This window comes from Rhinopithecus roxellana, chromosome 16 (assembly GCF_007565055.1).
Source record: "Rhinopithecus roxellana isolate Shanxi Qingling chromosome 16, ASM756505v1, whole genome shotgun sequence".
Classification (NCBI taxonomy): Eukaryota; Metazoa; Chordata; class Mammalia; order Primates; family Cercopithecidae; genus Rhinopithecus; species Rhinopithecus roxellana.
The window spans coordinates 70274846-70296219 of NC_044564.1; the positions used below are offsets into that span (position 1 = coordinate 70274846).

The 21374-nt window shown below is 38.3% G+C and overlaps 1 pseudogene across 1 annotated transcript; it reads left to right on the top strand.

Annotated features, from left to right (window-relative positions):
• The first annotated feature begins 1194 nt into the window (after window positions 1-1194).
• LOC104664259 lies at window positions 1195-19556 on the top strand (annotated as a pseudogene). The gene is made up of 3 exons (XR_748239.2): window positions 1195-1200; window positions 1767-1769; window positions 19100-19556. The product of XR_748239.2 is annotated as an ATP synthase subunit f, mitochondrial pseudogene (transcript).
• The last annotated feature ends 1818 nt before the right edge of the window (window positions 19557-21374 follow it).

Genomic DNA, 21374 nt, shown 5'->3' on the forward strand with positions numbered 1-21374 from the left:
TTTCACAGCCATGGAGCTGGCTTGTTCCAAGACAAAAACCAAAGTTTCCTAGAGTTACCTTGGTTCCTGACAGATTTTTTAGTTTTGGTGCTAGTCCAAAAGGTTCTTATAATCAACTCCCTTATTATAGGCAATAACTCAGGAAAGGTCTGTGTTTATACATCAACAATCACAATAACAACAACAACAAAACTAATTAGATATACTGTAGCACTGAGGTGATAGTGCTACAGTATATCTAATTAGTGGTGATTGATGAGCGCTTTACTTTCCAATAAAATGTGATTTTTAGCTACTGGTGCTCAAGATAATGTCTTTCACTACGTTATTGTACCTAAATCTAACCCTAGCAACTCCCTCTTTCCAAAGCCATTCAGTTATGACAGAATCTTACGAGGTTGACTTCATTAATTTGCCCATTTTCTAGAAGAGGAAGTCAGGGGTTTGTGACTTGATTAACCCAAGATGACACTGCTAGTAAGTGGCAGAGCTGTGATTTCAGTCTGGGTTGATCAAATGGATTGCAATGCTAATTCTGTTAAGGGCAGCTTAAATGCTGCTCATTTATCACATTTTCTCATTTTCTTGTAATCTTTTTTTTCATTTTCCCCATTTTATTATTATTATTATTTTTTTTTTTTTTTGAGATGGAGTCTTGCCCTGTTGCCCAGGCTGGAGTGCAGTGGCATGATCTTGGCTCACTGCAACCTTCGCTTCCTAGATTCAAGCAATTCTCCTGCCTCAGCCTCCAGAATAGCTGGGATTACAGGCACATACCACCACACGCAGCTAATTTTTGTATTTTTAGTAGAGGGGGGCTTCACCATATTGGCCAGGATGGTCTCGAACTCCTGACCTCAGGTGATCTGCCCACCTCAGCCTCCCAAACTGCTGGGATTACAGGCGTGAGCCACTGCGCCTGGCCCTTCCCCATTAAATTTTAAGTTAGTTCCTCAAGAAAGGAGACCTTGACCAATTTCTCTGTCTCAACAGCTCCCAACACAGAGCCTAACACATGGAAAACTATCACTAAATAGGTGTTTAATGCCTGGATCATAGATACATAAATGAATTAATAATTTTGGCATCCTAAAGACTTTGATTACTTGGATGTAGAGATCTGTGGTAGGTACCTCACCACACTGTCTCCTCCATCTCATATTTTTGTTGCTCATTTGACTGGCATGATCTTGTCCTTCAGTTTCTTCTGAAATTTTACTTTCTTTATCTAAAGTTTAATAACATTTATTATATTACCCAAAAATATTTTAAATCGATGTTCTTATGGTCTTCCACATATATTAACTTTGAGGGCCTGTTGTTGTTTTTGGTTGGGGAACGGCAGGGGTTATAGTGATATGTGAGCCTTTTATGTAAAACTATACTACCAAGAAATTTCTCAAATTGAGTGCCCCATGGAAGCATCAATAGAAGGGAATAATGATGAGGTTGTAGCCTCTGTTCCATCATTTTATGGCTTACAATAAAATAATAATTTTCATAAGGGTGATGTTACTTATCCTTTTCTCATAGAAGCTTCTTTCACAAATAATATTCTGTCTCATCACATTCTGGTTTCTCTGACTCTAAATTAATTCTTTGATTTCAAGTATCTGCAATAAGTTTATGCTTTTTAAAAGTTATTTTATAGAAACATTTTTATCTTGTTTCCTTCATACTTCAATTTATTGGGCACGATTAACTCCTGAAAACTTTAAGGCCTTCTTCACGATGTATTACCAAACAGTGATGTGGAATCATGGCAGCTGGTTGTCATGAAGGATTTTATGAATATTTGAATCTAAAAAGCCTCATTCTCCCATAGCTCAAAGAATGCAGGGTTTACATGTTTCTTTCTAGCTGCTTTGAACCCATGGGGAACACAGGTCTAAATCATATTAGGTTTTGTTCACCAGGCTCAAGTCAGCCTCTGAGGTGGTGCCCTGTAGTCTTGACCTCTTTCCAAATGGCCCGATGATGAATTCACCCAGGCTTTCCTTTTCAGCTACAGTTCTCCCAACCGACCTAAGCGTCTTTTGACAAACAGTCTGAATATCTTAATCAGTTTTTCTCCTCTCTCATCACCTCTCCTGTCAGGACCCTGGCATTGTGCCCAGTGGAAGAAAAACAGTAAATTTCCATTAGAGATCATCAGTGGGGTTTCCACTGGATTTCTAGGTGCCACCTTTGAGAGTTGCAAAGGCTCCCATTACAGAAGCTGCACAAACTAGGTGTTTTGGAATTCTTGGCTACCTGGAATGGAAAACCACTACTCACCCTTTTATTCCACTTCCCCCTTTTCCGGTTTGTATCCTGTTGTTCCATATGTGCCCCTCCCCATCTTCTCTGGTTCATCTCTCTCCCTTTGCCCCTGGATCTAGTCTGCCATCGAGTCTGGCCAACAACTTTCTTGACTAGACTTGCCTTGAATCTCCCTCTTCCTTTATTTCCAGAGCTAGACCTCCCCAACTGGCCCCTAAATACCTCACATGTTTGTCTCCCTCCAGCCTCATGATGTAAGAGCTGAGGCTCTACCTGCGTAGCTGCATCTTTTTCTTTATGGTGCTGTGCAGTTCTAACTATATTGAAATTGACAGAAAACACAAATCCTTATTTCCAAGGGCAAAGAATTACATGACTCTCTGATCATGCCAGCCACAGCAAATACCTTTTATTCAGTGTCATTCAGCATCTACGCCTCACCCTCAGCACAGCTGCTGTGTTTTCTTCATTTATGTAGACAGAAGGCAACTAAGTTGTCTCCAGACCATGAGGTTGATGAGAGGATGGAAATGGAAGACAATAGTGATGACACAGAAAGGTCAGGTAGCAGATGGCAGGGGCACTTTACCAAACCTCTGTGAATGTCTACATTTTAATTCCAAAATCATTCTACAGTTTTGGCATTGGGCCACCCTGGGATGCAGATTCCAATCAGGCCAAGCAGCAGTTGATGTGAGAGGAGGGAAGAAAGGTCATGCCATGCTCATGTTCCTGCAAGTTTTCTCTTTGGAGAGAAGAAAGGGCAAAACTTGGAAAAATAGAAGAATGAAAAAAAAAAAAAAAAAAGACTTACCTTGGGCTCAAGTTAATTTAAAACTATTATGATGGTTCCTTGAAGATTACATATAGCAGTAACTAAGATTTTATACAATAATGTGTTATGTTTAGATATAGAAGACCTTTAAAAAGACAGGGAGGAAACGAAGTATCACTCATATTAATTAATGTAATCTTGTGGGTATTCTTCTTCACCTGACCATTTCATGGCCCCAGATAGCTTGGTTTGGCTCTATTTCTTTTGTTAAAAAAAACAGTTACTCTTGGGAACTATTTCTGCTCTTTCTAAGCAGAGAAAGCTACAGTTAAGTTACCCACATAATTTATCATAAATATCTTTAAACCTGGTTGCTTAGCTCTTCTTCAGAATGTTAGGTCTTGAACAAATTATATTTTAGATACCCATGATTAAATTGGCAAGACGTGCAAGTTGAATGTAGTCCAATTGTGTTTTAGAGATTTTTCTCCAAACACATCTTCTCTTCACTAATTAATAAAGATTTAGGTCTACAAAGCAATCTAGTTTTCCAATTCTGAATGCCTGAGGGAGCAGAGAAATCATAGGGTCTTTGGTGAAGAACACCCTATTCAAAGAGTATGCTTATGAAAGTAGAAATAAAACGGTATGGCTCATTGGTGTAAGGCAGTTTTTTCTTTTCTTTTCTTTTTTTGAGACTAAGTCTCACTCTGTCGCCCAGGCTGGAGTGCAGTGGCACAATCTTGGCTCACTGCAACCTCCGCCTCCTGGGTTCAAGAAATTCTCCTGCCTCAGCCTTCCAAGTAGCTGGGATTACAGGCACACACCACAATGCCTGGCTAATTATTTTTGTATTTTTAGTAAAGACGGGGTTTCACCACGTTGGCCACGGTGGTTTCAAACTCCTGACCTCAAGTGATCTGCCTGCCTCGAGCTCCCAAAGTGCTAGGATTACAGGCATGAGCCACCATGCCCAGCCAAGGAATATTTTATTATGGAAAAAATTTTAGTGGAAAACTGCTCCTTTGTTTCTATTAACTAGTAATCTTTATTATTTAGATAAGCAAAAGTCATTAATATTATCTATTGTATTCTACTCATGTTGCTTAATTGTGTTTTACTCCCATATGCACTGGAACCCTGGATACAGAATGAAGATTTGGGTACACGTTACCGGTCTGCCATTTAACAAATGTGTGCTTGTGGGAAAATTTTGTTTTTCCTCATTTGTAAAATAGGGGTCATAATAATAATATCTACTTCTCAAGGAGATTGGAGAATTGATTTTGAGAATAAATGTGAAAAGCAGGTTTATAACAATAAAAGATTTATGTATTCATCCAATGAACATTTATTGAGTTTCTGTTAGGCAACAAATACTGTCCTAGGAATTGGGACTATAAAAATGGAAATCAAAGCCCGTCTCTATGGCACTTTGCTGTCCAATGGAGCCCATATTCAAGCAGTTAAAGAATGAGATACTTCCTTGAATTAAAGTCTATACAAAGTGCAGCAAGAGGAAGGAAAGCACTCAAACCTGCCTGGGGTTCTCACAAGAGCTTTACAGAGAAGATAGACATTTGAGCTAAATTGAAGGAGGAGGAAAATTTTCTCAAATTATTGAGCAGTGGAAATTGATCCAGTGAGAAGAAATAGAATGTGTGCAGACCCAAAAGCATGAGGGAAGATGGTACATTTATCTTCTGGAGCTCAGGATGAAGAATTGAGTTACAAATAGAGATCTGTGAATTATCAACATAGAAGAAGCAATTGAATCCTGGACAGAATGAGAGAAGAGAGTTAAGGATTGTTTCAGAGGGAAGATGGGGATAAATATCGAGTAAACCCATGAAGAGGAATGAGAAGTAGTAGCCTGGGAGGTAGATGGGAAGCCAGGGTAATGCAATGTTTTGGCAATTAATGGAAGAGAAAATTCCAAGAATAAGGGAGTGGCAATAGTGTCAAACACAGCTGAGAGATCAAACAAGGTATCTACTAAATTAAAAACTTAGATGTCTTGATCATCTTAATGAGGATCAGTGAAGAGGTGAGAAGTGGAAGCTTACCGCAATGTTTTGAGGTGTTAATAGGAAGTCAAAAGGTGAAAAGAGTATTATCTCACCTTTGGCTGAATATGGAAAGAGAAAGCTGAGACATTGTCAGAGAAGAATGAGAGGGTCAAAGATGTTAGGGAATATTGACTCTTATTTCCAGCAGCTTTGCTAGGAGAAGAAGAAACCTTATGGAGATGTAACTAGGGAAGACTGCAATGTTACAGGGGATGTTTCAGTTTGAATAAAAAAGACTGGAACATTTTTTAAAAATTTTTTACATATATATAGTATATATATCTACATAATTTAGAACATTTTGAGTCCACACAGAGTACATTGTGATGTTTTTATCAATTAAAATATGAGTATGAGTATTATAGCCTATGGCTAAAGATAGATTTTAGAAACACAGGTAATTTTCTTTAAGTTCAAGCTGAGAGGAACAGTTATCCATCCTTTCATTTAAGAAGTATATTAAGGGCCAGGTTGTGTGGCTTACGCTTGTAATCCCAACACTTTGGGAGACCAGGGCGGGTGGATCACCTGAGGTCAGAAGTTCAAGACCAGCCTGGCCAACATGGTGAAACTCTGTCTCTACTAAAAATATAAAAAAATTAGCTGGGCATGGTGGTGGGCACCTGTAATCCCAGCTACTCGGGAGGCCGAGGCAGGAGAATTGCTTGAACCCCAGAGACAGAAGTTGCAGTGAGCTGACATGGTGCCTCTGCACTCCAGCCTGGGCGATGGAGTGAGACTCTGTCCCTCCCCACCACCACCCCCAAAAAGAAATATACATAAAAGACAAGTGTGTTCCCTGCTGTTCTAGAACTTGCAGTCTAACGGATGAGGCAGATACCACTGATAATATTATAAAAACGATTATTGAAACAAAAGTATGTTCAGTCTCATTCTAGATATGAAAAGTATGTTATGTCTCGTTCTAGATATGAAATCTCACGTTTCTACTTTTCCAGTTGTTAATAAGTATCACAACTATCCCCATTGCTATCCACAAAGATTTCTCATTTCAGCAGGCATTTATTGGACATAGAATGTTGTCAGGCCATCAGGCATAAGAGAAAACAAGGAGTTGGAAGAAGTATGTTCTGCCATGGTAGAAATAATTGTGCTAACTGAACCCAAACCTTTTAAGAGTAAAATATAATATAGGGTCACATAAAATAAGTTTAAATGAGAGATAGATCAAACAATTTTCGTAGGAGATTTATAGATTTACTTTGATACACATGAAGCTTTTTTTTTTTTTTTTTTTACTGCTCTTTTAACTTATTAAGATCATGGAAATTAGAACTATAAGGGATATTATTGATTGTGTAATCTGTGAATCTATTTTTCAAATCGGAAAACTGACATCCAGGCTGGGCACAGTGGCTCCCACCTGTAATCCCAGCACTCTGGGAGGCTAAGGCAAGCAAATCACCTGAGGTCAGGAGTTTGAGACCAGCCTGACCAACATGGTGAAACCTCATTTCTACTAAAAACACAAAATTAGCCAGGCATGGTGGTATGTGCCTGTAATCCCAGCTACTCGGGAGGTTGAGGTGGGAGAATCGCTTGAACGTGGGAGGCAGAGGTTTCAGTGAACTGAGATTGCGCCCCTGCACTCCAGCCTGGGTGATAAGATTGAAACTCTGTCTCCAAAAAAAAAGAAAAAGAAAAAGAAAACTGACATCCAGAGAAATGAGGGACTTACCTAAGATCCCACAACTTAATCAAAAATTTACATTCTAAGCATATACTTCCATTTGCATGTTATGCAGCCATTAAAAATTAAGCTATAATGTTAAATACAACAGGAAGATTTTTATGATACAGGGTTAAAATTTTTGATTACCACTTCTTTGTGATATTCCCAGTTTAAACTGTTTGTGTGTGTGTGTGTGTGTGTGTTCTTTCCCTAGTTCTATTATTTCCAGTTAAAACTCATGACAGTCAGTTTTGGAGTCTTCAAACTAGACAGCCATAACGTGTATGTATGTATACGTATATATGTTCTATATACAATGAAAGAGTAGTAAAACGCATCCTAATGTTATCACCCAGCCTTAAAAGATGTCAGTGTTGGCCGGGCGCGGTGGCTCAAGCCTGTAATCCCAGCACTTTGGGAGGCCGAGACGGGCGGATCACAAGGTCAGGAGATCGAGACCATCCTGGCTAACATGGTGAAACCCCGTCTCTACTAAAAAAATACAAAAAACTAGCCGGGCGAGGTGGTGGGCGCCTATAGTCCCAGCTACTTGGGAGGCTGAGGCAGGAGAATGGCGTAAACCCGGGAGGCGGAGCTTGCAGTGAGTGGAGATCCAGCCACTGCACTCCAGCCTGGGTGACAGAGCAAGACTCCGTCTCAAAAAAAAAAAAAAAAAAAAAGATGTCAGTGTTTTGCTATTTTTTTTCTTCATCTATCCTTCCCCTACCTCCATTTTTTTAGAGTATTTAAAAGCAAATCTTAGACATCATGTCATTTCACCCATAAATACCATAATATGCATCATTAACTGGTAGGCACTTTTAGAAGATATAGCATCCATCCCATTATTACACCCAAAAGAATTAATGGAAGTTCCTTAATATAATTTAATACCTGTTTTATACTCACGTTTTCAGGAAAGTCTCTGAGGTACTTTTTATGTAATTTTGTCCTCCCCACGTTATTATATAAAAGGATGTTCATACACTGGAAATTGCACATCACTTTTAGGTCTCTTAAAGCTTCTTTACAGCAGTCTCTACACCATTCATTCCCTTTTGTAAGACTTTGACTTGTCAGGGAAACTGGGTCATTTGGCCTACAATATTCATTCTGCATTTTGCTAATTGCTTCCTCATGGCACCATTTAACTTATCCTTCTAGTCCCCACTTTTCCTGTTAACCAAAATTCAGATCTAGAGGCATTATTTAGGTTAGGTTCAATTTTTCAGTCAAGAACACTTCATAGGTGGTACTGTGTCTTTCCTATTGCATCGCATTGTGATGTACGAAATATCTGATGGTCCCACACTTGGTGATGTTAAGATTAATCAGTGGACACAGGTGGAATCAGCCATCTTAAAGTCCCCCATCATCATTTACCTAATGGTTTCAGCATCCATCTACAACTATTACGCACATGTATTATTTCATTACAGGTTGTAAAATGGTGATTCTCTAATTCTATTATGAATCTTGCATTTATTAACTAAACTCTTTTTTGTAAAAGAACGTTTCCTTGTCAACTTTTTAGGTACAATGAAACAGAGTTCATACAGGAAAGATAGGATAAATGTTTCATTCTTTTCCTTTATTTATCACTTTCAGACTATGAATTTTTGTCCTAGCAGCCACCAGTGATGATCAATGGGGTGGTTTTGGTTTTGCGTTTTTGCTACCATAGATTTTTATAGTTTTGATGTGTTTCCATCCAATAGAGTTATTCCTTTTGATTTTCAAGTTATCCCATGTTAGTCCACTAGAAGCCACTTCTCAATTTATTCTATTTTCTTTTGATATAATTTCATTCATGTTTAAAAGTCTCTTTGCTTTCTGGAACAACAAGATGTTCCAGGCTAAGCTTTTTTTTTCTTTTCTGTTCTTGCCTTTATCAGATATAGAGTTAGCCATTTCTTTAAGAAGCTCTGGTTCCTTTAAATGGGTATGATTTGTTGATATTTTGTATGTGATTTTTGCATCTATATTCAAGAGTGATATTAGAGATATACATATGTGTATGTGTTATACACACATTGCCTTGTCGTTTTTTGTTACCAAGTTTTTAGTAGGCTCATGGAAAAGTTAAGGCATGTTTTACCTTTTTCTATACTCTGAGCTAATTTGTGTAAGAGGAAAATTACCTGTTTCTCGACTGCTTGTTTATTTACCTGTAAGCCCTCTAACGATAATTTTTTTTTTTTTTTTTTTTTTTTTTTTTTTTTTGGAGACGGAATTTCACTCTCGTTGCCCCATCTGAAGTGCAGTGGTACAATCTTGGCTCACTGCAACCTTCGCCTCCTGGGTTCAAGTGATTCTCCTGCCTCAGCCTCCTGAAGAGCTAGGATTACAAGCGCCCACCACCACTCCTGGCTAATTTTTGTATTTTTAGTAGAGATGGGGTTTCACCATGTTGGCCAGGCTGGTCTTGAACTCCTGACCTCAGGTGATCCACCTGCTTCGGCCTCCCAAAGTAGTGGGATTACAGGTGTGAGCCACCATGCCCGGCCAGGATAATGTTTTCTTTTTGAAAACATGCTTATCTATGGATTCGGTGTTGGTAATAATTATTTTACCACTAGCTCAGCTGTGACTTCAACAAAAAAATAATTTTTAATATTTTCCATAGCATTTTAGGTGTTTTCTATTGGGAGAATTATCTCAGCACATCTGGTATGGTATATTGACCTATGATTTGTTTTTAAGGAAGGAAAGATGGAAGAAAAAGTTTCAATTACCCCAGAGCCTAACTCTTCATTCTCTTTTATTATCGAATTGTTGTGGCTTCAAAGTCTTAGTTGTAAAGTCTCTTTCCTCACACGGCTTCCTGTCCCATTTTTCTTGCCTTCCATCATGGCAGAATTATTCAAGACATGTTTATGGGATTTCCAGCAGAGCTTTAAAATAAAAGATTGGCCACAGTATGATATCCTGGCTAAATTTTCTGTTTCTCAAATACTCAGAAGAAGAAAAAAATGCACAATTCTGTCTGAACTACTAAATCTTTAGGAAAATTACAAATTCTGAATTGTTGGAGCATCACAGTGAGTGGCAAAAAAGCAAAGGGACTTGCCAGTTGACTCAAGGCAGTGAGATGTTGGGTACAGCTGGTGTTTTTAATTAGTTACAAAAGATATTTTCTCTGCAGTTGACTATTCAAGTATGAGTGTAATAATGTCTCTAAGACTTGTATCATAAAATTTTGACACTTCATCAATTTTAATTCCAATTCTTCTAAAGAGGTTTACCCTTCAAAGAAGCTAAATCTGAGATGTCACATAAAATAGGCTTATTAATGCATTTATCAACATCTGGAACGTACAGCATGTTCTCCCTACTGATTGATTCTAAAGAGGACTTTAAGATTTGAACAACGCAATCAACTAATTGACACTTATAGGATACTCTGAACATTTATAGGATATTCAGTCAGAATACACATTATTTTCAAGTGTAGATGGCACAGTTACCTCAATAGACTGCATTCTGGGCCATAAAACAACTTTTCAATAAATGAAAAAGATCCAAGTCACACAAAGTATGTTTACTAATTAGAATGGAACTAAATTAGAAATGAATAACAAAAAGATCTCTGCAAAAATTTTCAAAATATTTAGAAATGAAATAACATTCCTAAGTGAGCCATGTACCAAAGAGGAAATCAAGGAAAATTATAAAGTATTTTGAAGTGAGATTCCACTAGAGCATTACTTGAGAGGGGGAATTTATAGCGCTAAACTTCTGTTAGTAAAGAAAAAAGGTCTTCATATAATGACCTTGGCTTCCACTTTAAACTAGAAACTAGAAAATAAAGGCTAAATGAGACCTAAAGTAAGCAGGAAAAAAAACAAAACAAAACAAAGATGAGAGCAGAAATTAATTTAAATTGAAAAACAATAGAGAAAAAATCAATAAAAATAAAAGCAGTTCTTTGAGGGAGACAACTAAATGGATAAACATTTAAAAAGATCAATCCAGAAAAAAAGAAGAATTAAATTACCATATCAGAATGATAGAGAGGCTATTACAGACTGTGTAGAAATTAAAAAGAGAATATTACAAACAACTCTGCTCATCTCAATTCAACAATATAGATGGAATGGACCAATTCCTAGCAAACCACAAACAACCAAAACTCATCCAAGATTCAATAGAATCTGAGTAGTCCTGTAACTATTTAAAAAGTTGAATCTGTAGTTAAAGTTCTGTCAGAAAAGAAACCTCCAGACCCAAATGGTTTCACTGCAGTTTTTTACCAAACATTTAAAGAAGAAATAACAGCATGTCTACCCAATCTCTTCTCAACTAATTTTATAAAGCCAGAATGAGCCTGACACAAAAACCAAAGATAATAAAATAAAGAATAACACTATAGAGCACAAAAATTCTCAACAAAATATTACCAAATCAAACTCAGCAATATAGAAAAAGAAATAATACAATACGACCAAGAGCAACCCATACTGGAAACTGTAGGCTGATTTATTACTTTTAAAAATCAGTCAGTGTAATCCACCACCTTAATAGTATAAAGAAGACACTGTCAGTTGAGGCAGATAACAAAACTCAATATTTATTCTTTCATGATAAAATCTATCACCAAACTAGAAAAAGGAGGGAGTTTCTTCTACCTGATAAAGAGTATCTACTAAAAAACCCAACCAACCAAACAAAAAGTCACTACAGGTAATATCAAACTTAGTGTGAAAGACTGAACTTTTCCCCCCAACACTGGAGAAGGCAGTGATGTCCAATCTCACTGCTTCTATTCAACATTGTACTGGGAGTCCTAGCCAATGCAGTAAGAAAAAGAAATGAAAATTATATAGATCAGAAAGGAAGCAAAACTACCCCTATATGCATAATACACAGTTTTGATTGTCTATGTAGAACATCTAAGGAATCTACCAAAAACTGCTAGAAGTTTAAGTGAGTTTAGCAAGGTAGCAGGATACAACATGATCAGACAAAAATTAACAGTATTTCAATTGGTAAATAAAATTAAAAATCAATACTATTTAAGAAATAGGGATAAAATGGGGGAAATGATATAGGGCTAACAAAATATGTATGGGATTTGTATGCCAAAAACTAAAAAGTGCTGATGAAAGAAATCAAATAAGACCTAAATTAATGGAAAAACATACCTTATTTATGGACAAGAATACTTAACATGGTAGTGATGTTAATTCCCCACAAATTGGTCTATAGATTTTACGCCATTCCACTCACAATCCTATGAGGTTATTCTATATATACACAACCTGATTCTACAATGTATATGAAAGGCAAAGGAATAAGAACAGTTAAAACAATTTGGAAAAGAAATAAAGTTGGAGGAATTACATTACACAGTTTTAAGACTTACTATAAAGCTTCAGTTATCAAGACAGGGTGGCAAAGAGAGAGACAAATAGATCAATGGAACAGAATAAAAAGTTCAGAAATAGATTCATATAAATGTGGCCAATTGATTTTTGGCAAAGTTGCATAGCAACTTTATGGAGAAAGAATTGTCTTTTTAACAAATCATGTTTTTAAAATAGAAATCTACATATACAAAAACAAATAAAGCAAAACTCTCAACCAAAACCTTTTATCTTATGGAAAAATTAACTCAAAATGGATCATTTGTCCAAGTTCAAAGTATAAAACTTTTCAAAGAAAACCTAGGAGAAAAATCTTTGTGACCTAGGATTAGGCAAAGAGTTCTTAGACATGACACAAAAAGCATAATTCAGAAAATAAAAGACTGATAAATCTTAATCAGAACTATTAATTGGACTTAATCGAACTTTTTTCTCTTATTATAAAATGTTGAACATGTACTTACCATACAACCCAGGAGTCCTATTGCTGGATATTTAGAGAAACAGAAAATTATGTTTGCATAAAAACCTATACATGCATATTTATAACAGCTCCCTTCATAAGCACCCCAAAATTCACCAAGATATCATTCAACAGCGGAATGAATAAACAGACTGGTACGTTTGTACCATGGAATACTACTCAACAAGTAAAAGAGACACACTGCTAGACACACTACATGTAATACCTTGAATAAATTTCAAAAGTATGCTGAGTGAAAGAAGTCAATGTCAGAAAATTACACACTGTATAATCTCATTTATTTGACTTTTTTTTTTGAGACAGAGTCTCGCTCTGTCACCCAGGCTGGAGTGCAGTGCGATCTTGGCTCACTGCAACCTTTGCCTCCCGGGTTCAAGCAATTATCCTGCCTCAGTCTCCCGCGTAGCTGGGACTACAGGCACACGCCACCATGCCCAGCTAATTTTTGTATTTTTAGTAGAGACGGGGTTTCACCGTGTTGGTCAGGCTGGTCTCAAACTCCTGACGTGGTGATCCGCCCGCCTCGGCCTTCCAAAGTGCTGGGATTACAGGCTTGAGCCACCGTGCCGGGCCTGTTTGACATTCTTAAAAAACAAAATTGCATTGTTGTATTAGGTTGATGCAACCGTAATTACAGTTTTCACCATTACAGTTTCGCCAAATAGGAGGCTAAGCATGACTTTCGCCATTACTTTTAATGGCAAAAACCACAATTACTGTTGCACCAATCTATAAAACAAATCAGTGATTACTAGGGGTTAAAACTGGGGGTAGAGTTTGGTTATGGCATTTATAGGATGAACTGGAGAGGACAGTCTGTTACAGTTATCCATATAGGAGGGGATAAGGGCTTGAACTAGAATGGTGTACTGATTATGACAAGACCACTGTAGACCCAGGACCAGCATTAGGAAATAGAAGTGTATGTGTCTGGCATGGAATCCCTTATATGGTGATAGAGTGGACTCTTGGATGCTAACCTGGCCTTTCCTCAAATGTAGGTAAGAAAGGCAGCAAGCCTACAGCTCAGAGTTTCTCTGACCTGGTGGCTTTCTCCTTCCTCTCAAGCTGTCAGTACCTCCAAATATTGGACATGCCTTTGTGAGGAACTAGGGTGGCATGGAGAGCTGTGCCCACTCACCTGTGTTATCTGGTGTATATTTACTCTTTCATTGCTATTGCTGGTATCATTGATAGCCGGGGACCTGTTGAGCAGGAGAGAGTTTGAAAAGGGAGGATGTTGCATTCAATAGCCAGCACATGGGAAGCTCTTTATAGTTTGCTGAATGAATGGAGGAATGAAATCCTTTGAGACACTTTAAAAGGTATATTCCTTAAGGCGATTAAAGAAAAAAAAACAGCCTAGATTCAGGAAAAAAACAAAATTGTCTTGAATGCCAACTCTGAATGGTAATGGGTGCCTAGAGCTCCCAGTTGAGTGGAAAATTAAGGCTGTGTCTTGGCCCCCTGAGAAAATGTGCCAGGCATAATCCTCAATGTCTGCCTAGATCATAGGAGAAGGAATGGAGGATAGGAGGCTAAGGAGAGGCTGAGGAAGAATTCAGATTGGGCACACTGGGACTGGAACATCATCAGCAAAGGTGAAAGTTGAAGCCTTTTCAGTAGATGAGCATCTGAAAGAGGAAATGCAGAGGGTAAGAGAAGTCCCACATCACTGGAATGTGTTCCCTGATCACCTTCCTCTCCTGTTCCCAGCTACCTTTCAGTTGGGCTCAGTGGGAAACAGGGAAACATAGCTGTAGCTATTCTTTAGACACATTTAATATTATGAGTATAGATTGCCATTAATAGCAGCAAGGACACAAATTTTGCTGTCCTGTGTTTGAATCCTGGCTCTATCGCTTAGTAGCTCTGTGATGTTGGCCAAGTGTCTTAGCCTTTCAGAGCTGGTTTTCTCACCTGTAAGAATAGAATGATAATAACTTGTAAAAACTTTGCAGTATGAATGAAGTGTGAAATAAAATAGGTGTTCAATAAATGGTAGTTATTACAGGTATTGCAGAGTTACTCAAATGCAATACTATATTTACCAATGGGATATCACTTTTATATGGAAGTGGATTATTATAAATAGTCAAGGATTTAAGAATGTAATTGCAGGATGTTTCTTTCATCATCATTTGCTGCATAATCCTAGCAAAGTAATTTTAGTATTAATTAGCTGAATGCTACTGGAACTGGTGACAGCTTTGTGATACAGGACTAAATAAAATGATGGTAGTCATTTAAATGTTGTACTACCTATATCTGTTAAACACTGTAATAAAATTGGCGACTTATAACTGTATCCGGCTCATCTCTGTTTCATTTCTCCCTGGTCTCCTATAAAATCTCCCTGGTGATTTTCTTTAGTTAAAAGTGCAGTATGTTCTGCCTATTGAATAATATCATAAACACACACACACATACAAGCCACCTTAAACATGGAAAGTGTGTCTAAGATGTTTGCCACTTTCTAAATTTGGATGAGGCTCCTAAAAGTTCTAATCACATCGAAAGATATGATACCCCTCTTTCTGATGTAATTCTCTGGCATCTTCTGTGAATTATTATTCCTACACCTCACTGAATTCCCTTCTTCTAGACCATGAAACAATACATTGACTTCTCTCTGAATAATGGTAAATTGTGTTACTGTGGCATTCAGACACATCCTCCCTGTGGGTTTTTATGTGGTTTGTCATCCATTTTTTGAAACAGCATTGGGCATGAATTGGCGCCTGCTTTCCTGAGCCTCATTGTTCACCCACATAGAGAACAGGCTCCAGCTACTCCTGCTTCTTCTATTTCACCATGCACTGCGTGCCGCTGCATGCCTCTGTGTCCTTTTACCATCTTGCCCTCACTATTCAGAATGCCTTTTCTAGTTTTCACAACAACTCACCCTTCAAGAGCCCACTGACACATCTGGGAAGCCTTCCTGGGAATTCATCAAAGGGCGTAGATCCTTCCTCTTCTGTGTTCCTGCAGCATCTGGTATGGCCTCTGTCACAGCCTTCCTCATATAATCCAGCAACTGGTTGCTTTCTTGTATGTCTTCTCACCCCTAAAGATAACCAACAGCCCCCTGCGGATAAAGACTTTTATCTTGCTTCTTTTTGTGTCCATAACACCTATGCCAGTGTCTTGCACAGAATAGAAATAATTAAATGCTAAATGAAATAACCTTGCCCTCTAACATTCTTTCTCATGGTTGACAATAGCACTGTGCTATTAAATAGTGTTCATTGCAGAGGCTTCTGGAAGATCTCACTTGCCTTCCAGACTTTGGTGTGTCCTGTGTGTAAGACCTTTGTATTGGATAGGAAAACTCCCTCATGTTGTAGTGACCAATTTCTTTAATTTCTTTCCCCTTCCTGGAAATCTCTTTAATTAAATTTTCCGAGGCCTTTCGCTGGTGACCTGAAGGCCCCAAGGGATTACGTGTGTAGGAACTAACCTGGCTCTGAGCCTAAAAATGGTTTATTGCTTTGGAGAAATTACCTTCTGGACAATTTAAACTGGATTTTCCTTCTGTATATGTTTTTAGATAATAATGGAAAAAAATCATAAATTACCCAGAACCTAGGAAAGAGGGTTTTAACCTTGTTGGATTACATAAGTCACCTAAATAGGAAATGAGCATTTTAAAAGATGCCAACAAAAAGCTGATAATCTTGAGTCTCTGGTCCAATTGATTCCCCATTAGATTCATATTCTCATCCCCATTAATGGTTAAATAGGTAAACATATGTACTCAGTCTCTTTGGTATTTTTTGAGAGAGAAGTCACTTAAGCGAATATGTGTTCAACAAATCTTTCACGAGAATCTGTTTGAGGCAAGGCATTGTACTAGGCACTTTGAGGGATGCAGTTCCTTAAGGACAATATTGTCCCTACTTGCAAGGTAAGAAACATAAAGAAAGCAACATAAAAATGGCATTATGCCTTGTGAGAATTATAGGAGCATGCTTTTAGAGGTCAGAGAAAAAGAAGGTCACATCTGCCTGAGCTGCGTTAGAGAAGATTGGGTGTTAAAGCCGAATCTCCTGGTAAAATGTCCAAGAAATCCATCTTACTTGCAATGTAGGGACCAAATAGGATGGCTTCCATTATCTTTTAAAATAATTTGGAGATTTAAAATGTATACATATCTTCAATCCTAACTTTCATATCTTTAGTTTTCCAGTATGAGATTAAGATAAACATATGCGCGAATGGCACTTATCCTCAAAGTCTTTATCCCACAGGCTAATGCGCAGAGTCTTGGTATGTCAATAATGCTTCTGAAGAAAGAGCAGAAATGTAGCTGAACATGAGAATGTTTGAGTTACTTATTCAAAGATATGCTAAATTTAATCTCAAAGAAATCACTTTAGTGGTATCTCTGAATGTCTTCTAAAATAAGATCAATTTCCCTGTGTCTGGGATATTTTAGATATGACCTTGCTTAATGTTGAAAGAGTAGGCAAGAAGCTGAACTATTAATGTTTCTTCCATTTCCAAGACTCTCTGCTGACCCTCTCAGCCAATAAAATACAAGGAAGTGGGGCTGAGAAACAATTAATTGCCCTGTTGAACTCATGCTATGAGAGAAGTTGTGCAATGTCCAGGGACACATTCAGTGAATACTTTAGACAAAATATTGTGCTAAGCACAGGGCCTGGAAAGATGAATCTTATACAGTCCCCATGACAGCACTCATAGGTCAGTGGGGCAACAGTGAACATGCATCTCCTATATTACCATCAATCAATACATAACATAATAAGTGCACAATAAAAGTGAAACAAGTACTATGGGGTAGATAATTCTCCAGGATAGCCTCACAGAATGATCTCATTTGATAACATTGAATAATAAACCCCAAAGTTAGAAAAACGCAAGAATCAAAACACCAAACATATACGAGGGGAGGAAAGCTGTACCCATATTGTCCTGTTTATTAGAAAGAATGAAGATGGTTTACTCACTCATAGTCTAGAACGAAGAGCTTTGCATTGTCTTTCTGGTAGTGATTTTCATGGAGCCATTCAGACCTATCCAGTCTTTTGCATGATCAGGATGGGCCTTATTTTCAAGTGGAATCTTGAGGTTTTTGTGAGGAGGTGTTCTACAGCCAGCCTTTCTGACCCACTAGGCTCTTTCATACTGTTTTGGTATTTGAAATGTGGTTCATTGCAAAAGATGATGCCTTGGAGTATTTACGTCTTTCAGTCTTCAGATGACCTCTTATCCACATATCCACCCAGAAAGTGTTTGAATTACTGCCTGTGATCTGAATATTAGTTGGCAACTGGCTAAAAACAATGCTGAACTATTAAAGGAAGTAGTACAACCTTTACAAACACTACTAAAGGTGCTAAGAGGAGAGATAGGGCTGAAATTTGAAACTGATAGTATCTGCTTTGCAATTTTTCTGTACAGTGTGCATTCTCTCTCTCTCTCTCCCCTCCTTCCTCTACCCGCTCCCCTACTTCAACTTCTCTCTCATTTTCTCTTCCAGCTCTCATCCTCCCAATCTCACGCTCTCAACTAAAAAAAGAACTGTAAAAATATTAGAGTAATGGGAGTTTTCATAGTAGAGTAGAACAACCTTGGCAAGATAGGTACAAAATGCACACATCCATCTTACCACCATTTCTTAGCCAAATTTGCTACTCAAAGAGTTCTATTAGAATAGCAAAAATATACCCTCTCCCAAAAATATACCCTCTGCTAAGCACCAGAAATCCCCGAACATTGCTAAAATATCCAAGAGCACTTCAATCGTCTGAAACTCTGGTTAAGTATAGTTCTTAGTTTTACAGCAATAGTTCTATGTGAGTTAAAAAAGAAAATTTTCCAGGCACAGCAGCTTGCATCTGAAATCCCAGCTACTCTGCTCAGGGGGCTGAGGAGGGAAGATGGCTTGAGGCCAGGAGTTTGAGACCGTTATGGCATCACAGCGAGACCCCATCTCTAAACAAATTTAAAAAAAAATAACTGGGCAGGTGGTGCATACCTGCAGTCCCAGCTACTCTGAAGGCTGAAGTGGAGAATAGCTTGAGCCCAGAAGTTTGAGGCTGCAGTGAACCATGGTCACCCCACTGCACTCCAGCGTGGGTGACACAGGAAGATCCCTGTCTCTTAAGAAAAAAATAAAGTCCTGTATAGATTTGGGAAGTGAGGGAGAAAAGATGTTATTTTGGAAAGTGAAGGGTGAAAAGATGTTATTATTGAAAGATGAGAAAAATTTCCCAGAAAAGTGCTGACCCCTTTAGCATCAGATGTGGGATGCTTATATTTTCCCCTTTGTGTTTAGTTTATTTCATCAAAAGTGTGGCTATAGTAATCCTAATCAGAACACTTTGCTGGAAGGTCACTGACCCCTAAAGTTCTCAGAATCATAAAGAGATCAGATAAGCAGGCTAATTTGTGGCACTACTTGGTTAAGAAAAAAATCCCGAGGCACAGCGGACACCAGGACTCCAAGATGGCGTCAGTCGTACCAGTGAAGGACAAGAAACTTCTAGAGGTCAAACTGGGGGAGCTGCCAAGCTGGATCTTGACGCGGGACTTCAGCCCTAGTGGCATTCTCGGAGCATTTCAAAGAGGTTACTACCGGTACTACAACAAGTACATTAACGTGAGGAAAGGGAGCATCTCGGGGATTACCATGGTGCTGGCATGCTATGTGCTCTTCAACTACTGCATTTCCTACAAGCATCTCAAGCACGAGCGGCTCCGCAAATACCACTGAAGAGGACATGCTCTGCACCACCCCCCGACCCCATGACCTTGGCCTGAGCCCCTCCGTGAGGAACACAATCTCGATCGTTGCTGAATCCTTTCATGTCCTAATGGGAATTAACCTCCAAATAAAAGATGACTGGTAAAAAAAAAAAAAAAAAAAAAAAGAAAAAAATCCCAGGGATAAGAGGGGGAATCCTTGCCTAGGGCCCAGTCCACTGGCCAGCTATGATATACCCAGGAAGTCTCCACGACCCAAGTCATAGAGGGCTGGGATAGAAGAAAGCTTTACAGGAAGAAACTAAGAAACTCTTCACTTTGCATTCAAGTTATTCTCTCTCCCTAAAGGGATACCTGCATTTTCAAGTTCCCTTAAAGTTAGATTGGCAAATAATTCCCTAAGTATAAGAAATGTGTCTTAGAAATGTGTAAGAGGTATAAACACTCAGTAATTAATCTGCATTTGGGACTTAGCTTCTGCCTCCTGGAAGCAACCATAATTATGAAATTGTCTACTAATAAGAGCTATTATTGGTTGATTTCTTACTATAGTTAGGAATTTTCTAAGCATTTTAAGTACATTTTCTGCTTGTAATGACATCTCAAATGATGAGACTTTAGGTACCAAAGATCACAGATTTAGTGTAGGGACATAGCTCTGAGCCCAGGAGGTTGCACCCTCAACCAAGAAACCATGCTGCCTCCTGGGAGGAAACTGAGGCCCAGAGATACTTTTTACTTGCCCAAGGCAACTTGACTTGCTGAATTCAAATGTGGGTGCAAATCTTTCTAAATTTTTATGCTCATAATCTGAAATGAACAAGCTTATACACTAATCAAATGAAGAACAGGGAACAGTTTATCATTTTATTTTTTTCAAGGAAAGCTGTTCCTTAATGAATCTGATTAAGATTACAAAGGGTTTTATTGGGAGGCTTGGAGAACTGTAGCATCTTGGAAGCATTTTTATCATTTTCTGTACACATCCCACATAGCACCTCGCTCTGAAGTCGCAGCTCTCTTGACAGACTTGAAGCAGAATGAATATTTTGATGCCTCCATGATTATCATTCCCAAATGTTTTTTTCTTCCATCTGCCAGTCTCATCATCTAAGACAAATCTTGTAGCAAATTGAAAAACTTGTCATGAAATAAATCTAACTAATACTTAGTGCACACAATTCTTAATTACTTAGGAACGGACTCAAGAATTATCAGCTATAGTTAGAAAGATTCCAGTTTAGATTTGTATTAATTGAGTTACTGAATTGCTGAACAGGGATATACTCAGCTGTGTTTTCAGTGGATGCTTTCCATGGCTCAGACTAGGGATAATTCCTGTATTTTTGAATGAAAGCCCCTTGATGGGTAGAAAAACAGGTTCTCGAGCTACGTCATAGAAGTGTGTTACTAAAATATTTGGAAGCTGACTTCTATATCTAAACAAATTATAAGTCACCATAAACAGATATTATACAAAGTTGATAAAGCAACAATGGCAAAAAGAAAGAGAAATATGGTTTTTTTTTTTAAGTTTCAATCATTTTGTGCTTCTTGGCTAAGAAATCTACTTCTTTTAGTGCAATTCAGCTTAAACTAGAGGAGGTAACTGGCTTTGCCCACATTTTTCTCTTGCTCTCTTAAACTCTCAAGAGATTGTCTTGCTGAGGCAGGAGCCCAGAACCTGCCTTGAGGCTTGAAGCTTCAGGAGGTAAGCACAAAGCCTTGCAGGTTACATTTTCCTAAACCTTTCACTTAGCTAGAAAGTTTCATTTAAGCTTGTGTTGGCTCTCGAAAGCAGAGGCGGAGCCTGCTCTGCCATTCAAAATGAATGTAGAGACGATGAGACTGCTCAGTTCCTACTCATTTCCCATGACTGTGTTCAAACGGATGTGCTTAGTGCTTGGTAAAGAGTAGAGTACCTCTTCCTTCTTCTGTGCCTAGTCCAGGTCTTTGAAGTCTGATGTCTGCAAAGCTCTGCAGTGCTGGAGCT